Genomic DNA, 14,475 nt, shown 5'->3' with positions numbered 1-14,475 from the left:
TTACAACAATGGTTAACAAACTAATAGTAATTTAGTTTTGCCACAAACTTGTGGGGTCTTTCTGATGTTGGAATCTTTATACCTTCTTATATTTAATAATTGGGGGCTCCTTTCGAGCCTCCTTGTTGATCCTAAAAAACTGCTTAAAACTAATTGTGGGATTTATATTTTACTTTTACAATAAAAAAAGAGGAATAAAGTTATATTTTGAATTATGTACGGCTGTATCACCTTGATGCATCATTTGAGCCAATAATATTCTTCATATCATGTTTTTCAACCATGAAAAACATATAAAATATAAAAATATGAAGCTCTTATTGATTATTTTATGTGTCTCATTAATTGCTAGCCATGTGGAGTTGCACGGGTTGATGACTAGTTGCTATTAATGATGAAACAATGTCTATAACCAATACTGATGTTGAGTATGATATGCCTATTACTTATGACAAAATTCATGATTGGGATGACGATTGTGATGCATCTTATGATATTGAAAATCTATCTGGAGCCAGTGAGGATTAGGAGGGAGGAGCAAGATGCAAGGACTTGTATTATCACAATGTTGGCGTTAACCATACAGCATGCTCCTTACAAAAATGCAATATGAAATAATGAATACAATTACGACACCAAGCAACCTTTTTTGGGTTTGAAGTGTAACTTACCCCTTGATTGGATAAGTTTTGACGATTATTTTCTATTATACTAGGAGGAAGAAAGAATCTCTATGCTTGCACAATGGACTAGGGTAGGACCACACAGAGAGCAAATGAATGAAAGAAAGCATTTATGTTTCAAAAAGCCAATGCATAAAAACGAAGTTTAATGTCACTCATACATTCCCAGAAGTGAGCACGACACGTTTGTTTAACTGAAAAAAGATACATTAACATGGTGGCAATCTAAGTAGAGTGCTCTTGATCACCATTCTAACATGACTGGGCATTATTGTTGCAAAAGCAGTGTATAACTGCTACTTTTCTATCCCCTGTGGATGCATGCTTCGTACATCTATTCCACTGGATCAACAAAAAGCATTCTTATAGTATCCTTGATGGTCTCTAAATTAGTGTATGCGTCGGTATGCTTGTACATGTTATCCACGGTTCTTGAAAGGTCAAGTATAATTTGTGGCACAACCATTGGTTGGTCTATCAATTCCAAATAATGTTTTAATATATCTTTCCATGAATTCTCAATAAGTTCCTTTATCTCTTTACACGCGTCATCTTTTGTCGTCTCATGCTCCTTCATGTAAGATTGGATAGTAGATGCACAGTGGATCCCTAGTTGCTCACGCTGCAAAATATAATGGTAGAAAATGTCAATTATGTTTTAGTACAATAGCTAGTTTAATCACATATAATGGTAGAAGGTGTCAATTATATTTTAGTACAATAGCTAGTTTAATCAAAGGGATGTTCAGAAGACCTCTACAAGAAATTAAAAAAAGACATTTGTGTTCCACTTTGCCGCTCCTCACTTGAGATCTCATAATGCAAAGGGCTATGTTTCACCTTTCTTTAGTGAATTTATTTGCTACCATCGATCAAGATACATAAGACAAGGAAACTTGTAAACATAGCAGCCAATGTATATATTACACATGACACACATGTTTCATGGGCCCCACTCTCTACGATGAATGCCATCGTATTCATCGTCATGCCTAGGTCGGGCATGCTTAGTCCAGTTTCACTTCAAGCTTGCATAGCTAAGCAAGATTGAAAATGGTTATAGCTTCCATTTAAAAAAATGTCTATTAAAGTTTAAATATTCTAGCAATACCATAACAATATGTGGTTATCACCATGGAAGCATGCAAAAAGATACATATGTGCCTTAAATTGTCACAGTAAATATGATTGAATATTCATTGTGTATAGATACTTCTTTAAACACATGACAGTAATTATGTTCAAATCGCTGCAACAATTTCCCAAGATGCATGCAAAATATCCATTTGAAGTCAAGTACATCTCTAAGAATGTGTACCTCTGTTGATGCCATGTCGTTCCTGAGCCGTACAAATATAGCAAAATACTTGAGAAGTTTCGCCTCGCTAGAAAGCCAATTGAAAGTCTCCGCATTTATGTTATCCATGCAAACGAGAAAAGCACATGCTACCACAGATGTCCCAATACTTATCGTTGAAACTTCAAGATGTTCGCTTATTTTCTTTGGCACATATTTTTCATCACGCCATTTTAGTTCAGCGTTGTATGCTTGAACTAATTTCTTGAGGTTTCAAAATTAATCACCCAAAATGTTTGTAATATTGCTAAGAATTACAAAATGATTAAAATTGTTTGAAACAAAGATACAAAATTGAAATTATCCATTGTCCATCTACATGTTTGGTATATATAAAGTTATCTTGTCATCCAAAACTTCAACAGTTACATTTGCGGGGAATGGACACAAGAAAATTTTACTAGGGAATTTGGTTTTCATGAAAAATATCAACATTAACACTAACTCTTTCATGAAAAGCAATACCATTTTTAGTGAATTATTGTAAGTCATACTATAATTTTTTGGAAACCTAGTACAAACACAGCTCAGATACACACACGTAGAGCCCACTCGCCCACACACACAATGTACACAAGCATGCACACCCTAGCCCTATGAGCTCCTCTGAGAGGCTAAGCCAAAAAATCTTGAGATCAATGAAGTTACCACGGACAACTTGTAGGGAACGTCGACTCCCAATGAACAAAAAGCTTGGAATAAATCTAGTAAAATGGAAGCACCCTTTCAAAGTATAGGACTTAAACCCCGGTTGATAGGTTCACCACAAGGAATCTAATCTTCCGAGCTATCCTCAATTCGTTGATACTATGAAATTTTCAAACAACATATGGGAAAATGAAAGATAATTACAGTGCCAAGAAGTCAATTGGTGGGTTAATTTTGTACTCTCATGAAATGTTTAAAGGTGTGTTCTATTTTGGTAAGTCATATCTTGTTCAAAAAATGTATGTGATAACATCTGATTTTTCTAAACTGAAGACCTTGTCCCATTTCTCTATTTTAAAATAAGTTAAAATTACATACATGTGAACTAGCTAGGTTTATCACACGACCTACATCCAAATTGTTTCATTGAAAGTACATCCAACTCCCTAAATGGATATTGATTACTAACGAAAATGTGTGGTGGACTAATAAATATATTGTTCAAATGTATAATTGTGTTTCAACTCTAACAACTAGAAAATTAATGTTATTGGCAGTCACCCACGTGAATAAGAGAAGAAGAGACCACACTTGTTGATGATAAAATTATATATTCCAAAGGTTCCTAATGATTCAAGTATTATATTTATTATAAAACAAATTGTATCGGGCGTGACACATCTTATAGCAGGTGAGAAAGCTTAACATTGTTCTAATGCTTAACCGTTATCACCCGTAGCTACACAAGATTAACTTCCTGAGTGTCAGTTATTAACCACTAGTATATGGAACAGAAGATTGAAATTCTACGAGTCAATGAGTTCAGTGGAAACCACTATCCTAGTACTCCCTGCATCCCCTTGTATAAGGCCACTTCATATTTTTATATCTAACTTTGACCATTAATTTTACCAATAAAACATGAGTTATATGCCACAAAAAGTATGTCAGTGAATGCACATTTTAAAGACTTTCTAATGGTATGTTTTGTATGACATATATCCATATTTCGTTGACCAAAATTATGAATCAAAGTTTGACACGAAAAACAAAGTGGCCTTGCATAAGGGCATTGGAGGGAGTATTTTTTTCCTACAATACTTATTTCAAAGTTTGAATTATCTAGAATTTCCATCTAGATCGATTGGTCATTATATCAGTTCACCCAGGACTTGGTTTAGATTTTAGTACACCGTCTCATTAATTTTGTAGAAGTGTTTGGGTTATGTACCAAATGCATAGGGTTGGAATCGCAACCTGTATCCAACCATCTATAGGTATCGACTTAAGTTTGATATGTATGTGTGAGTGCTTGAGTAGCAACTGCAATTTGGATCTCGGGCAACGTCACCCGGGGCCACATAATTACGAAATGGGATTGTTGCAATAATGACAATTTCTATGTGATGACTATTTATAACTGGCTCTAACGCTAAGAAACACGAAGCATTACAAAAGGCTCACCGGGTCATCATAGTCCTACATGTTCTAGTTCCACTATTTGAAGCGAAAGTTAAGTATTTTCTCTTGTAGACTTGCAAACAGATCTATATGGTTTTAATTTATTTACTTAAAGTATGTTACCATTTTTACTTTATATCAGCCTAACAACATTAATAAAATATACCACTTCTAGTCTTAGCTAGATCATGGTATTTCATCTTGGCAGCACACGGAGACCAAATATTAGTAAGAGAATGCATATTAAAATATACTAAGTGCACATTTCAATATGCCAAACTAGTTTTCTATGGTAACATATAATACTTGCCGATTCTTTAAGATAAACCACGCGGTAGCTCTTCTCAGGTCCTAAATGCTCCTCAAAAGAATGAAATGTTTCCAACAAATATAAGTAGATATCCTTCATGTATTCTGGAAGCACATCTATTGCACCTTCATCCCACCTGCATTTCACTATGTTAGACCATACTACTACTAATTAATAAAGCAATACTCATACTGCATTTAAAAAACTTCGAGAATGAAATGAATTTGTGTTTCTACAAAAATTTAATACAGTTAAATGAATAATTAACAAAAGTACTTTCCTTCATATCTTATAAAAATATCGCTCCATGACGATGTCCCAGTTTTCACTCTAATGTTTACATGTGCATTAATAAATTGTTTATATTTTGTTGCCAAAATGGAATTACTTATAGTTCTAAAATATTTATTTATTTATGGAGTTATAGTGTAACTAGTGTGTAAGGTACAATGTTTATTACGTAGACAACTTAATATAACTATTTCACTTTTTCTAAAGAAAAATTGTATTAAGACACAAGGTACAAAAAATATAGTAATATAGCTAATATGCCATCCCAATAGAATCATGGGCGTCATGAGGACATACCCGACATAATACATTCTACTCATAATGCAACACTTCACTATTTCTTTTCTGTTTGTATGACTCGATATTGCTATTTATCTTCATGCTTATTCTAATATATATTTAGTTCATATATTAAAAATATTATAAAACACATGTATTGTAATTATTAGAAAAAACTAATTGGTGAATGGAAGGAGGATTTAACCTATTAATTGCTTCTACAATTTGCATGCTCTCTTCAGTGCTACCATAGGTGTCCAATATGTCATCTATTATAGTCATGAAAGCAGTGATCTTTGTTGCTATAATACGAGAATAAGAATATTTGCGATTGTAGCTAGTTCCATTTATCCAAAAATAAGTTTCTACTATTCTGTCTCTTATGAAACTCAAATTTGATCCGACGCTCAGTTTCTGCCACCACCTAGAATGAACATAACATAAGTCAGTTGGAATTCTTATGACTAGAAGAAAAAGAATGCATTGTAGAATAATTTCAAGAAGAGAATTATAAAATAAACTTACAAGGTGACCTCTTTTAACTCCTCACAAAAATGAAGTTGAAGAATATTAAAATTCAATTTCGCAAGCTCCAATATGGCTTCATTTCGTGTAGCCTCTTTTTCATAACAAGGTATGTAGCTTCTTGCTTCTAATATCCTAACCCTTCTAAAAGGAGGTGTAAGAAGGGCAGAAGACACTTCCTCTACAAATGGTGATTCCAAATGTTCTAATGCACCAAGGAGGTGTTTTTTAGTGAAATAGATTGCCTTGTCAAGTACTTGCTCTCCCTTGATCCTCATATGTGCTGCACTATATAAGCTCAATAAACTATTTGTATCCGATTGAAAGAAATCTCCTTGTTTGTCTTGAAATTTATTGAATACATCTGCAATGATTATTGAAAATGGACATTAATAATTTCCAAAAATTAATGTTTGATTGCTATATATCTTGGTTGCGTAAGTTTATGAGGCCTTACCAGATGAGGCGTCATATCTATTTTTCCGCAAAAGATAAAATCGAAGTGAAACCAACTGTAGATTATTATCATCATAATCAGAGTTCAAAACGCCATCCAGTAGTTCCCCGATCTCATTCTCATAGTGGTAGTCCAAGCCAAGTCGTTCAAGCGAGAGTATAAGCTCCATTACTTTTTGTATTCCATTTGACTCTTTTATTACTGTTCTTACTTGCTCCAATAAAACTTCCATTCTTTCTTTCATTTGAGGTTGCTGCAATAATATAAATGGTATTACTAATCAATCATGTGGACCACTAATGCTTTGCATCATAGTGTTTGCCATAATGCTACAATTTCAAGAACTGTGATGAACATGACACACCTTTAAAATATCTTAACAAACTAGACCATTTATTTCTAAGTTAGTTGATTCTTATTTTTTTAGTCAATGTTCTAACCATTTAATATCTATGTAATGAAATTTGGATAGCCACACATTCAATATATTATAGCAATTTTAGTTCTAGAAATATGCAATGAGGCAGTTGCATGGTTTTACAAATAAACTTCAAATGGTGTGCAACTCTTGGTTTTACGATATGCTACTTGGCCAATTTAAAAATAATAGTTGCTCTCAAATAACTATGAAATATTATATAAGAAAAACATTCTTAATTAATACAAATAATGGTAGAATCTAATTTATACCTAATATGGTGACTATTGTTGTAAAAGTTTCGACCGAGAAAAATAATTCTTTCACACATAAAAAGATGTTACAACTAATTAAAACCTATACCCATCACACAGTAAACATTGCATAGCATCGAAACAAATCATGGGTGTTTTCTAGCATTTGTTTGTTGAACGCTATTTGTGATAACAAATCCTCATGATAGTGCAGACTGTCATTTAGAAAAACAATTTAATGTTGCATTGTACTCCCTCCGTCCGGGTTTATTAGGCACCCTTGTATTTTGGGCCAAATTTTGACTCTAGATTTGATTTGTAAAATACAAGTAATATTTCAAACAAAATTATATTGTCGTATTCATATTCAAAGGAAGTTTTCAGTGACACGTTTTGCTACATATAATTCATATTATGTTACACAAATGTATGGTCAAACTTAGGCTCAAAATGTGAATGTGTCTAATAAACACAGACGGAGGGAGTACAAATAATGTATTTTGTGTGTACAACGTGGCATAGTGTGATTGTCATGTTTTCACGAGAAAAGCTAAATCATGAGTTTACTTAATAGATATAATAATTTTTCTTTAAAATTGGGTCGACGTGTGCATGCATGCATGTTTGCTGTTGCATTGGTTCGGCAAATTGAAGTCATCTGTGTATTTACCTAAATAAGCCGGTGTCATGCAAAAAATATTTCCAATACCCTATAGTTATCTCCAAATGATTGTAACATCTACTTTATATGTAGTACTACGAGTATGTACAGTAATACCTTCCCTGAAGATTGTGGCTGGTGTGTAAGGAAGTAATCTCCCCACAAAGTCGGGTGAAAAGTTGCCATCGTCTCCTCCTGGCCGGAACAGTCCGTGTGAGCTGCTGCCATCGAGTTGTTTGGATATACGAATGATTCGGAGAACAAAGTGAGAGGTGTACTTGGAAGTACTGTACTGTGTGGAGGTGCTGCCCATGCTGGTATATATAGAGATACCCAGGCCGACTTGTCCTCTTGTCCTTTTGTTGGCAAAAAGGACAAAAATATTAGTAACATGGAGTCGTGTACGTATCAACTCTCAGGGTTCAACGTTTATAAATCAAGTCGGATCCGGAGCAACGAGAAAAAAAGAGTATTATTCACGGTGAGAATAACTTCAACACTAACATAAGGTTCAACTCAGCAAATTTGCTTTATGACAATGATTTAGTGAGGAGAGAGTTGAATTGAGTAACATAACTAGTTACTCATACTATGAGTAACATCACACATGCCAAGACAAGATGAGTCTAGAAGCTAATAAATCAAGTATTGCATGACACCACACATGTGTTGATCCCCACTATGGAGGTGGTAACATAGACTAGTAACATATGCATGTTACTAATCAAAGTTACTCCCCATTGTGAGTAGTCTATATATGCGTGGGAGGAGTACCTGGTCTAGAGGTTCTTCTCTCTCCTTGTTCATTTATATTTTCTTGGAATCATTTGAATCTACGATATGTCTAACATTTGTGTTCCAGGTGACAAGATCTTCAAAACAATAGCAATATTGAAAATGTTGATCCATTGGAACTTGGTGACAATTTTATGCAACCTTTGTGAAAATGTTGTGGGTACATGAGATATTATACGTTTTATATTATATTATGATAAGTATATTTTCTTCGAAAACAATTGGATCCTATTTATAATTTTGTGTAACTATTATGTGAGACTTGTGGCACCAGATGAACACTAGTATTTGTCGAGACTTATGGCACTCGATGAACACTAGTATTTGTCGAGACCTGACAGAGAAGCCCCCCCCCCTGTTCGCTTGATAGGGTGATACGGGTGTGTCGCCCTCATCACCACCGCGCCACAGCCCTCCTCCCCACCACCCCCTCGCCGCTGCCGGACGGTGCTGCTTAAGAGAAGCCGCGTGTGGGGCAGGTGGCGGGACCTTTCTCCCATGTCTCATGATCTCCCTGTCCACATTCTCGTTTTTCGCCGTGGCCATGGCCAGGTGGGTCGGTGGCCTGTCATCAGCGTGTGGTCGTTGCTTGGAGCTTGTCTCGCCCAGGAGGGGCTTGATGGGGGTCGCTTGACTCGGGATTGGGTGGGCTCGGCCAGATGGGTTGTAGTTCCTCGATCCTGTTCTTGGACAGTGGTATACCGCTGGTGGATTCCTCTATTGCCTAGATCTAGGTGGGGAGTCCCCTTGGGTGTGAAAGGAGGCACCTTTCCGTCCCGTCGTGGCAGTCGATGGCCATGGCAGCGGGCAGCAGGTGGTGGCACGAGCGGTGGTGCGGGGTTGGGAGCTCTTGTATGCCGGGCTGACGACCGCGGTTATTGTGGCTGTGCGGTTGGCTTTGCGGCGAGCAACACGACAATATTCTCCATGGCTATGAGGGTAAGGAGGTGAGGGGCGCTGGGAGATCCTGTTGTCATTATGGCTTCGACAATGACGGCTCCATGGTCAAGATTTAGGGGACCCGTGCTAGCACGGCGACCCTTCCCTCGGGTTGGCTCGGTTTGGTAGCTCGGGTGTGCAAATGAGGCTATGAGCGAAAGCTCCACGCTGGCGATGGTGATGCATGCGGTTGTCTCTTACCTCTAGGGGCATGAGTGTGTCTCCCCTCTTCGCGTGAGTGTTTCAGGCTTAATGGTAGGTGCATGTTGCATCGTTACCCCCTTCGGGGTGTCACTGGGGAGCTCGGGTACCTACTGGTTGCAGTGTGCCAACTTTAGATTTGCTTTGACCCTTGCGTGAAGCTTCTTTGACTGGTGTGTTGTGGATTAGTTGGTCTCCTACCATACATGTGTCCTTGTTGTCACCATTATCGGTCCTCGATATGCGCTGGTAGGGTCGGTGCCCCACAGCGGGAGCAAGAAGGCAAGCGACCCTCTCTGGTGATAGCTGAAGGAAATATGCCCTAGAGGCAATAATAAAGTTATTATTTATTTCCTTATATCATGATAAATGTTTATTATTCATGCTAGAATTGTATTAACCGGAAACATAATACATGTGTGAATACATAGACAAACAGAGTGTCACTAGTATGCCTCTACTAGACTAGCTCGTTAATCAAAGATGGTTATGTTTCCTAACCATGGACAAAGAGTTGTTATTTGATTAACGGGATCACATCATTAGGTGAATGATCTGATTGACATGACCCATTCCATTAGCTTAGCACCCGATCGTTTAGTATGTTGCTATTGCTTTCTTCATGACTTATACATGTTCCTATGACTATGAGATTATGCAACTCCCGTTTGCCGGAGGAACACTTTGTGTGCTACCAAACGTCACAACATAACTGGGTGATTATAAAGGTGCTCTACAGGTGTCTCCAAAGGTACATGTTGGGTTGGCGTATTTCGAGATTAGGATTTGTCACTCCGATTGTCAGAGAGGTATCTCTGGGCCCTCTCAGTAATGCACATCACATAAGCCTTGCAAGCATTGCAACTAATGAGTTAGTTGTGAGATGATGTATTACGGAACGAGTAAAGAGACTTGCCGGTAACGAGATTGAACTAGGTATTGAGATACCGACGATCGAATCTCGGGCAAGTAACATACCGATGACAAAGGGAACAATGTATGTTGTTATGCGGTCTGACCGATAAAAGATCTTCGTAAAATATGTAGGAGCCAATATGAGCATGCAGGTTCCGCTATTGGTTATTGACCGGAGACGTGTCTTGGTCATGTCTCCATTGTTCTCGAACCCGTAGGGTCCGCACGCTTAAGGTTTTGATGACAGTTATATTATGAGTTTATGCATTTTAATGTACCAAAGTTTGTTCGGAGTCCCGGATGTGATCACGGACATGACGAGGAGTCTCGAAATGGTCGAGACATAAAGATTGATATATTGGAAGCCTATATTTGGATATCGGAAGTGTTCCGGGTGAAATCGGGATTTTACCGGAGTACCGGGAGGTTACCGGAACCCCCCGGGAGGTATATGGGCCTTAGTGGGCTTTAGTGGAAGAGAGGAGAGGTCGCCAGGGCTGGGCCGCGCGCCCCTCCCCCCCCCCCTAGTCCGAATAAGACAAGGAGAGGGGGCCGGCGCCCCCCTTCCTTCTCTCTCTCCTCTTTCCCCCCTCCCAAATCCTATTCCAACTAGGAAAGGGGGGGAATCCTACTCCCGGAGGGAGTAGAACTCCTCCTGGCGTGCCCTCTCCTAGCCGGCCACACCCTCCCCTTTGATCCTTTATATACGGAGGCAGGGAGCACCCCTAGACACATAAGTTGATCCACGTGATCATATTCTTAGCCGTGTGCGGTGCCCCCTTCCACCATAGTCCTCGATAATATTGTAGCGGTGCTTAGGCGAAGCCCTGCGACGGTAGTACATCAAGATCGTCACCATGCCGTCGTGCTGACGGAACTCTTCCCCGACACTTTGCTGGATCGGAGTCCGGGGATCGTCATCGAGCTGAACGTGTGCTAGAACTCGGAGGTGCCGTAGTTTCGGTGCTTGATCGGTCGGGCCGTGAAGACGTACGACTACATCAACCACGTTGTGCTAGCGCTTCCGTTGTCGATCTACAAGGGTACGTAGATCACACTCTCCCCTCTCGTTGCTATGTATCACCATGATCTTTCGTGTGCGTAGAAAAATTTTCAAAATTACTACGTTCCCCAACAGTGGCATCCGAGCCTAGGTTTTATATGCTAATGTTATATGCACGAGTAGAACACAAGTGAGTTGTGGGCGATATAAGTCATACTACTTACCAGCATGTGATACTTTGGTTCGGCGGTATTGTTGGACGAAGCATCCCAGACCGACATTACGCATATGCTTACGCGAGACCGGTTCCCCCGACGTGCTTTGCACAAAGGTGGCTAGCGGGTGACAGTTTCTCCAACTTTAGTTGAACCGAGTGTGGCTACGCCCGGTCCTTGCGAAGGTTAAAACAGCACCAACTTGACAAACTATCGTTGTGGTTTTGATGCGTAGGTAAGATTGGTTCTTCCTTAAGCCGTAGCAGCCACGTAAAACTTGCAACAACAAAGTAGAGGATGTCTAACTTGTTTTTGCAGGGCATGTTGTGATGTGATATGGTCAAGACATGATGCTAAATTTTATTGTATGAGATGATCATGTTTTGTAACCGAGTTATCGGCAACTGGCAGGAGCCATATGGTTGTCGCTTTATTGTATGCAATGCAATCGCGCTGTAATGCTTTACTTTATCACTAAGCGGTAGCGATAGTCGTGGAAGCATAAGATTGGCGAGACGACAACGATGCTACAATGGAGATCAAGGTGTCGCGCCGGTGACGATGGTGATCACGACGGTGCTTCGAAGATGGAGATCACAAGCACAAGATGATGATGGCCATATCATATCACTTATATTGATTGCATGTGATGTTTATCTTTTATGCATCTTATCTTGCTTTGATTGACGGTAGCATTATAAGATGATCTCTCACTAATTATCAAGAAGTGTTCTCCCTGAGTATGCACCGTTGCGAAAGTTCTTCGTGCTGAGACACCACGTGATGATCGGGTGTGATAGGCTCTACGTTCAAATACAACGGGTGCAAAACAGTTGCACACGCGGAATACTCAGGTTATACTTGACGAGCCAAGCATATACAGATATGGCCTCGGAACACGGAGACCGAAAGGTCGAGCGTGAATCATATAGTAGATATGATCAACATAGTGATGTTCACCAATGAAACTACTCCATCTCACGTGATGATCGGACATGGTTTAGTTGATTTGGATCACGTAATCACTTAGAGGATTAGAGGGATGTCTATCTAAGTGGGAGTTCTTAAGTAATATGATTAATTGAACCTAAATTTATCATGAACTTAGTACCTGATAGTATCTTGCTTATTTATGTTTGATTGTAGATAGATGGCCCGTGCTGTTGTTCCGTTGAATTTTAATGCGTTCCTTGAGAAAGCAAAGTTGAAAGATGATGGTAGCAATTACACGGACTGGGTCCGTAACTTGAGGATTATCCTCATTGCTGCACAGAAGAATTACGTCCTGGAAGCACCGCTGGGTGCCAGGCCTGCTGCTGGAGCAACACCAGATGTTATGAACGTCTGGCAGAGCAAAGCTGATGACTACTCGATAGTTCAGTGTGCCATGCTTTACGGCTTAGAATCGGGACTTCAACGACGTTTTGAACGTCATGGAGCATATGAGATGTTCCAGGAGTTGAAGTTAATATTTCAAGCAAATGCCCGGATTGAGAGATATGAAGTCTCCAATAAGTTCTATAGCTGCAAGATGGAGGAGAACAGTTCTGTCAGTGAGCATATACTCAAAATGTCTGGGTATAATAATCACTTGATTCAATTGGGAGTTAATCTTCCAGATGATTGCGTCATTGACAGAATTCTCCAATCACTGCCACCAAGCTACAAGAGCTTCGTGATGAACTATAATATGCAAGGGATGAATAAGACTATTCCCGAGCTCTTCGCAATGCTGAAAGCTGCGGAGGTAGAAATCAAGAAGGAGCATCAAGTGTTGATGGTCAACAAGACCACTAGTTTCAAGAAAAAGGGCAAAGGGAAGAAGAAGGGGAACTTCAAAAAGAACAGCAAGCAAGTTGCTGCTCAAGAGAAGAAACCCAAACCTGGACCTAAGCCTGAAACTGAGTGCTTCTACTGCAAGCAGACTGGTCACTGGAAGCGGAACTGCCTCAAGTATTTGGCGGATAAGAAGGATGGCAAGGTGAACAAAGGTATATGTGATATACATGTTATTGATGTGTACCTTACTAATGCTCGCAGTAGCACCTGGGTATTTGATACTGGTTCTGTTGCTAATATTTGCAACTCGAAACAGGGACTACGGATTAAGCGAAGATTGGCTAAGGACGAGGTGACGATGCGCGTGGGAAATGGTTCCAAAGTCGATGTGATCGCAGTCGGCACGCTACCTCTACATCTACCTTCGGGATTAATATTAGACCTAAATAATTGTTATTTGGTGCCAGCGTTAAGCATGAACATTATATCTGGATCTTGTTTGATGCGAGACGGTTATTCATTTAAATCAGAGAATAATGGTTGTTCTATTTACATGAGTAATATCTTTTATGGTCATGCACCCTTAAAGAGTGGTCTATTCTTATTAAATCTCGATAGTAGTGACACACATATTCATAGTGTTGAAACCAAAAGATGCAGAGTTGATAATGATAGTGCAACTTATTTGTGGCACTGCCGTTTAGGTCATATCGGTATAAAGCGCATGAAGAAACTCCATACTGATGGGCTTTTGGAACCACTTGATTATGAATCACTTGGTACTTGCGAACCGTGCCTTATGGGTAAGATGACAAAAACACCGTTCTCCGGTACTATGGAGAGAGCAACAGATTTGTTAGAAATCATACATACAGATGTATGTGGTCCGATGAATGTTGAGGCTCGTGGCGGATATCGTTATTTTCTCACCTTCACAGATGACTTAAGCAGATATGGGTATATCTACTTAATGAAACACAAGTCTGAAACGTTTGAAAAGTTCAAAGAATTTCAGAGTGAAGTTGAAAATCATCGTAACAAGAAAATAAAATTCCTACGATCTGATCGTGGAGGAGAATATTTGAGTTACGAGTTTGGTGTACATTTGAAACAATGTGGAATAGTTTCGCAACTCACGCCACCCGGAACACCACAGCGTAATGGTGTGTCCGAACGTCGTAATCGTACTTTACTAGATATGGTACGATCTATGATGTCTCTTACTGATTTACCGCTATCGTTTTGGGGATACGCTCTAGAGACGGCCGCATTCACGTTAAATAG

The 14,475-nt window shown here is 39.2% G+C and overlaps 1 pseudogene; it reads right to left on the bottom strand.

Moving 5' to 3' along the window:
* Nucleotides 1-1,017: 1,017 nt before the first annotated feature.
* Nucleotides 1,018-7,530, bottom strand: LOC123058004 (beta-sesquiphellandrene synthase-like; annotated as a pseudogene).
* Between the last annotated feature and the right edge of the window lie 6,945 nt (nt 7,531-14,475).

This window comes from Triticum aestivum, chromosome 3A (genome assembly GCF_018294505.1).
Source record: "Triticum aestivum cultivar Chinese Spring chromosome 3A, IWGSC CS RefSeq v2.1, whole genome shotgun sequence".
Lineage (NCBI taxonomy): Eukaryota > Viridiplantae > Streptophyta > Magnoliopsida > Poales > Poaceae > Triticum > Triticum aestivum.
Note: the sequence above shows the minus strand (reverse complement) of the source record. Positions and strands in the feature narration are given on the sequence as shown.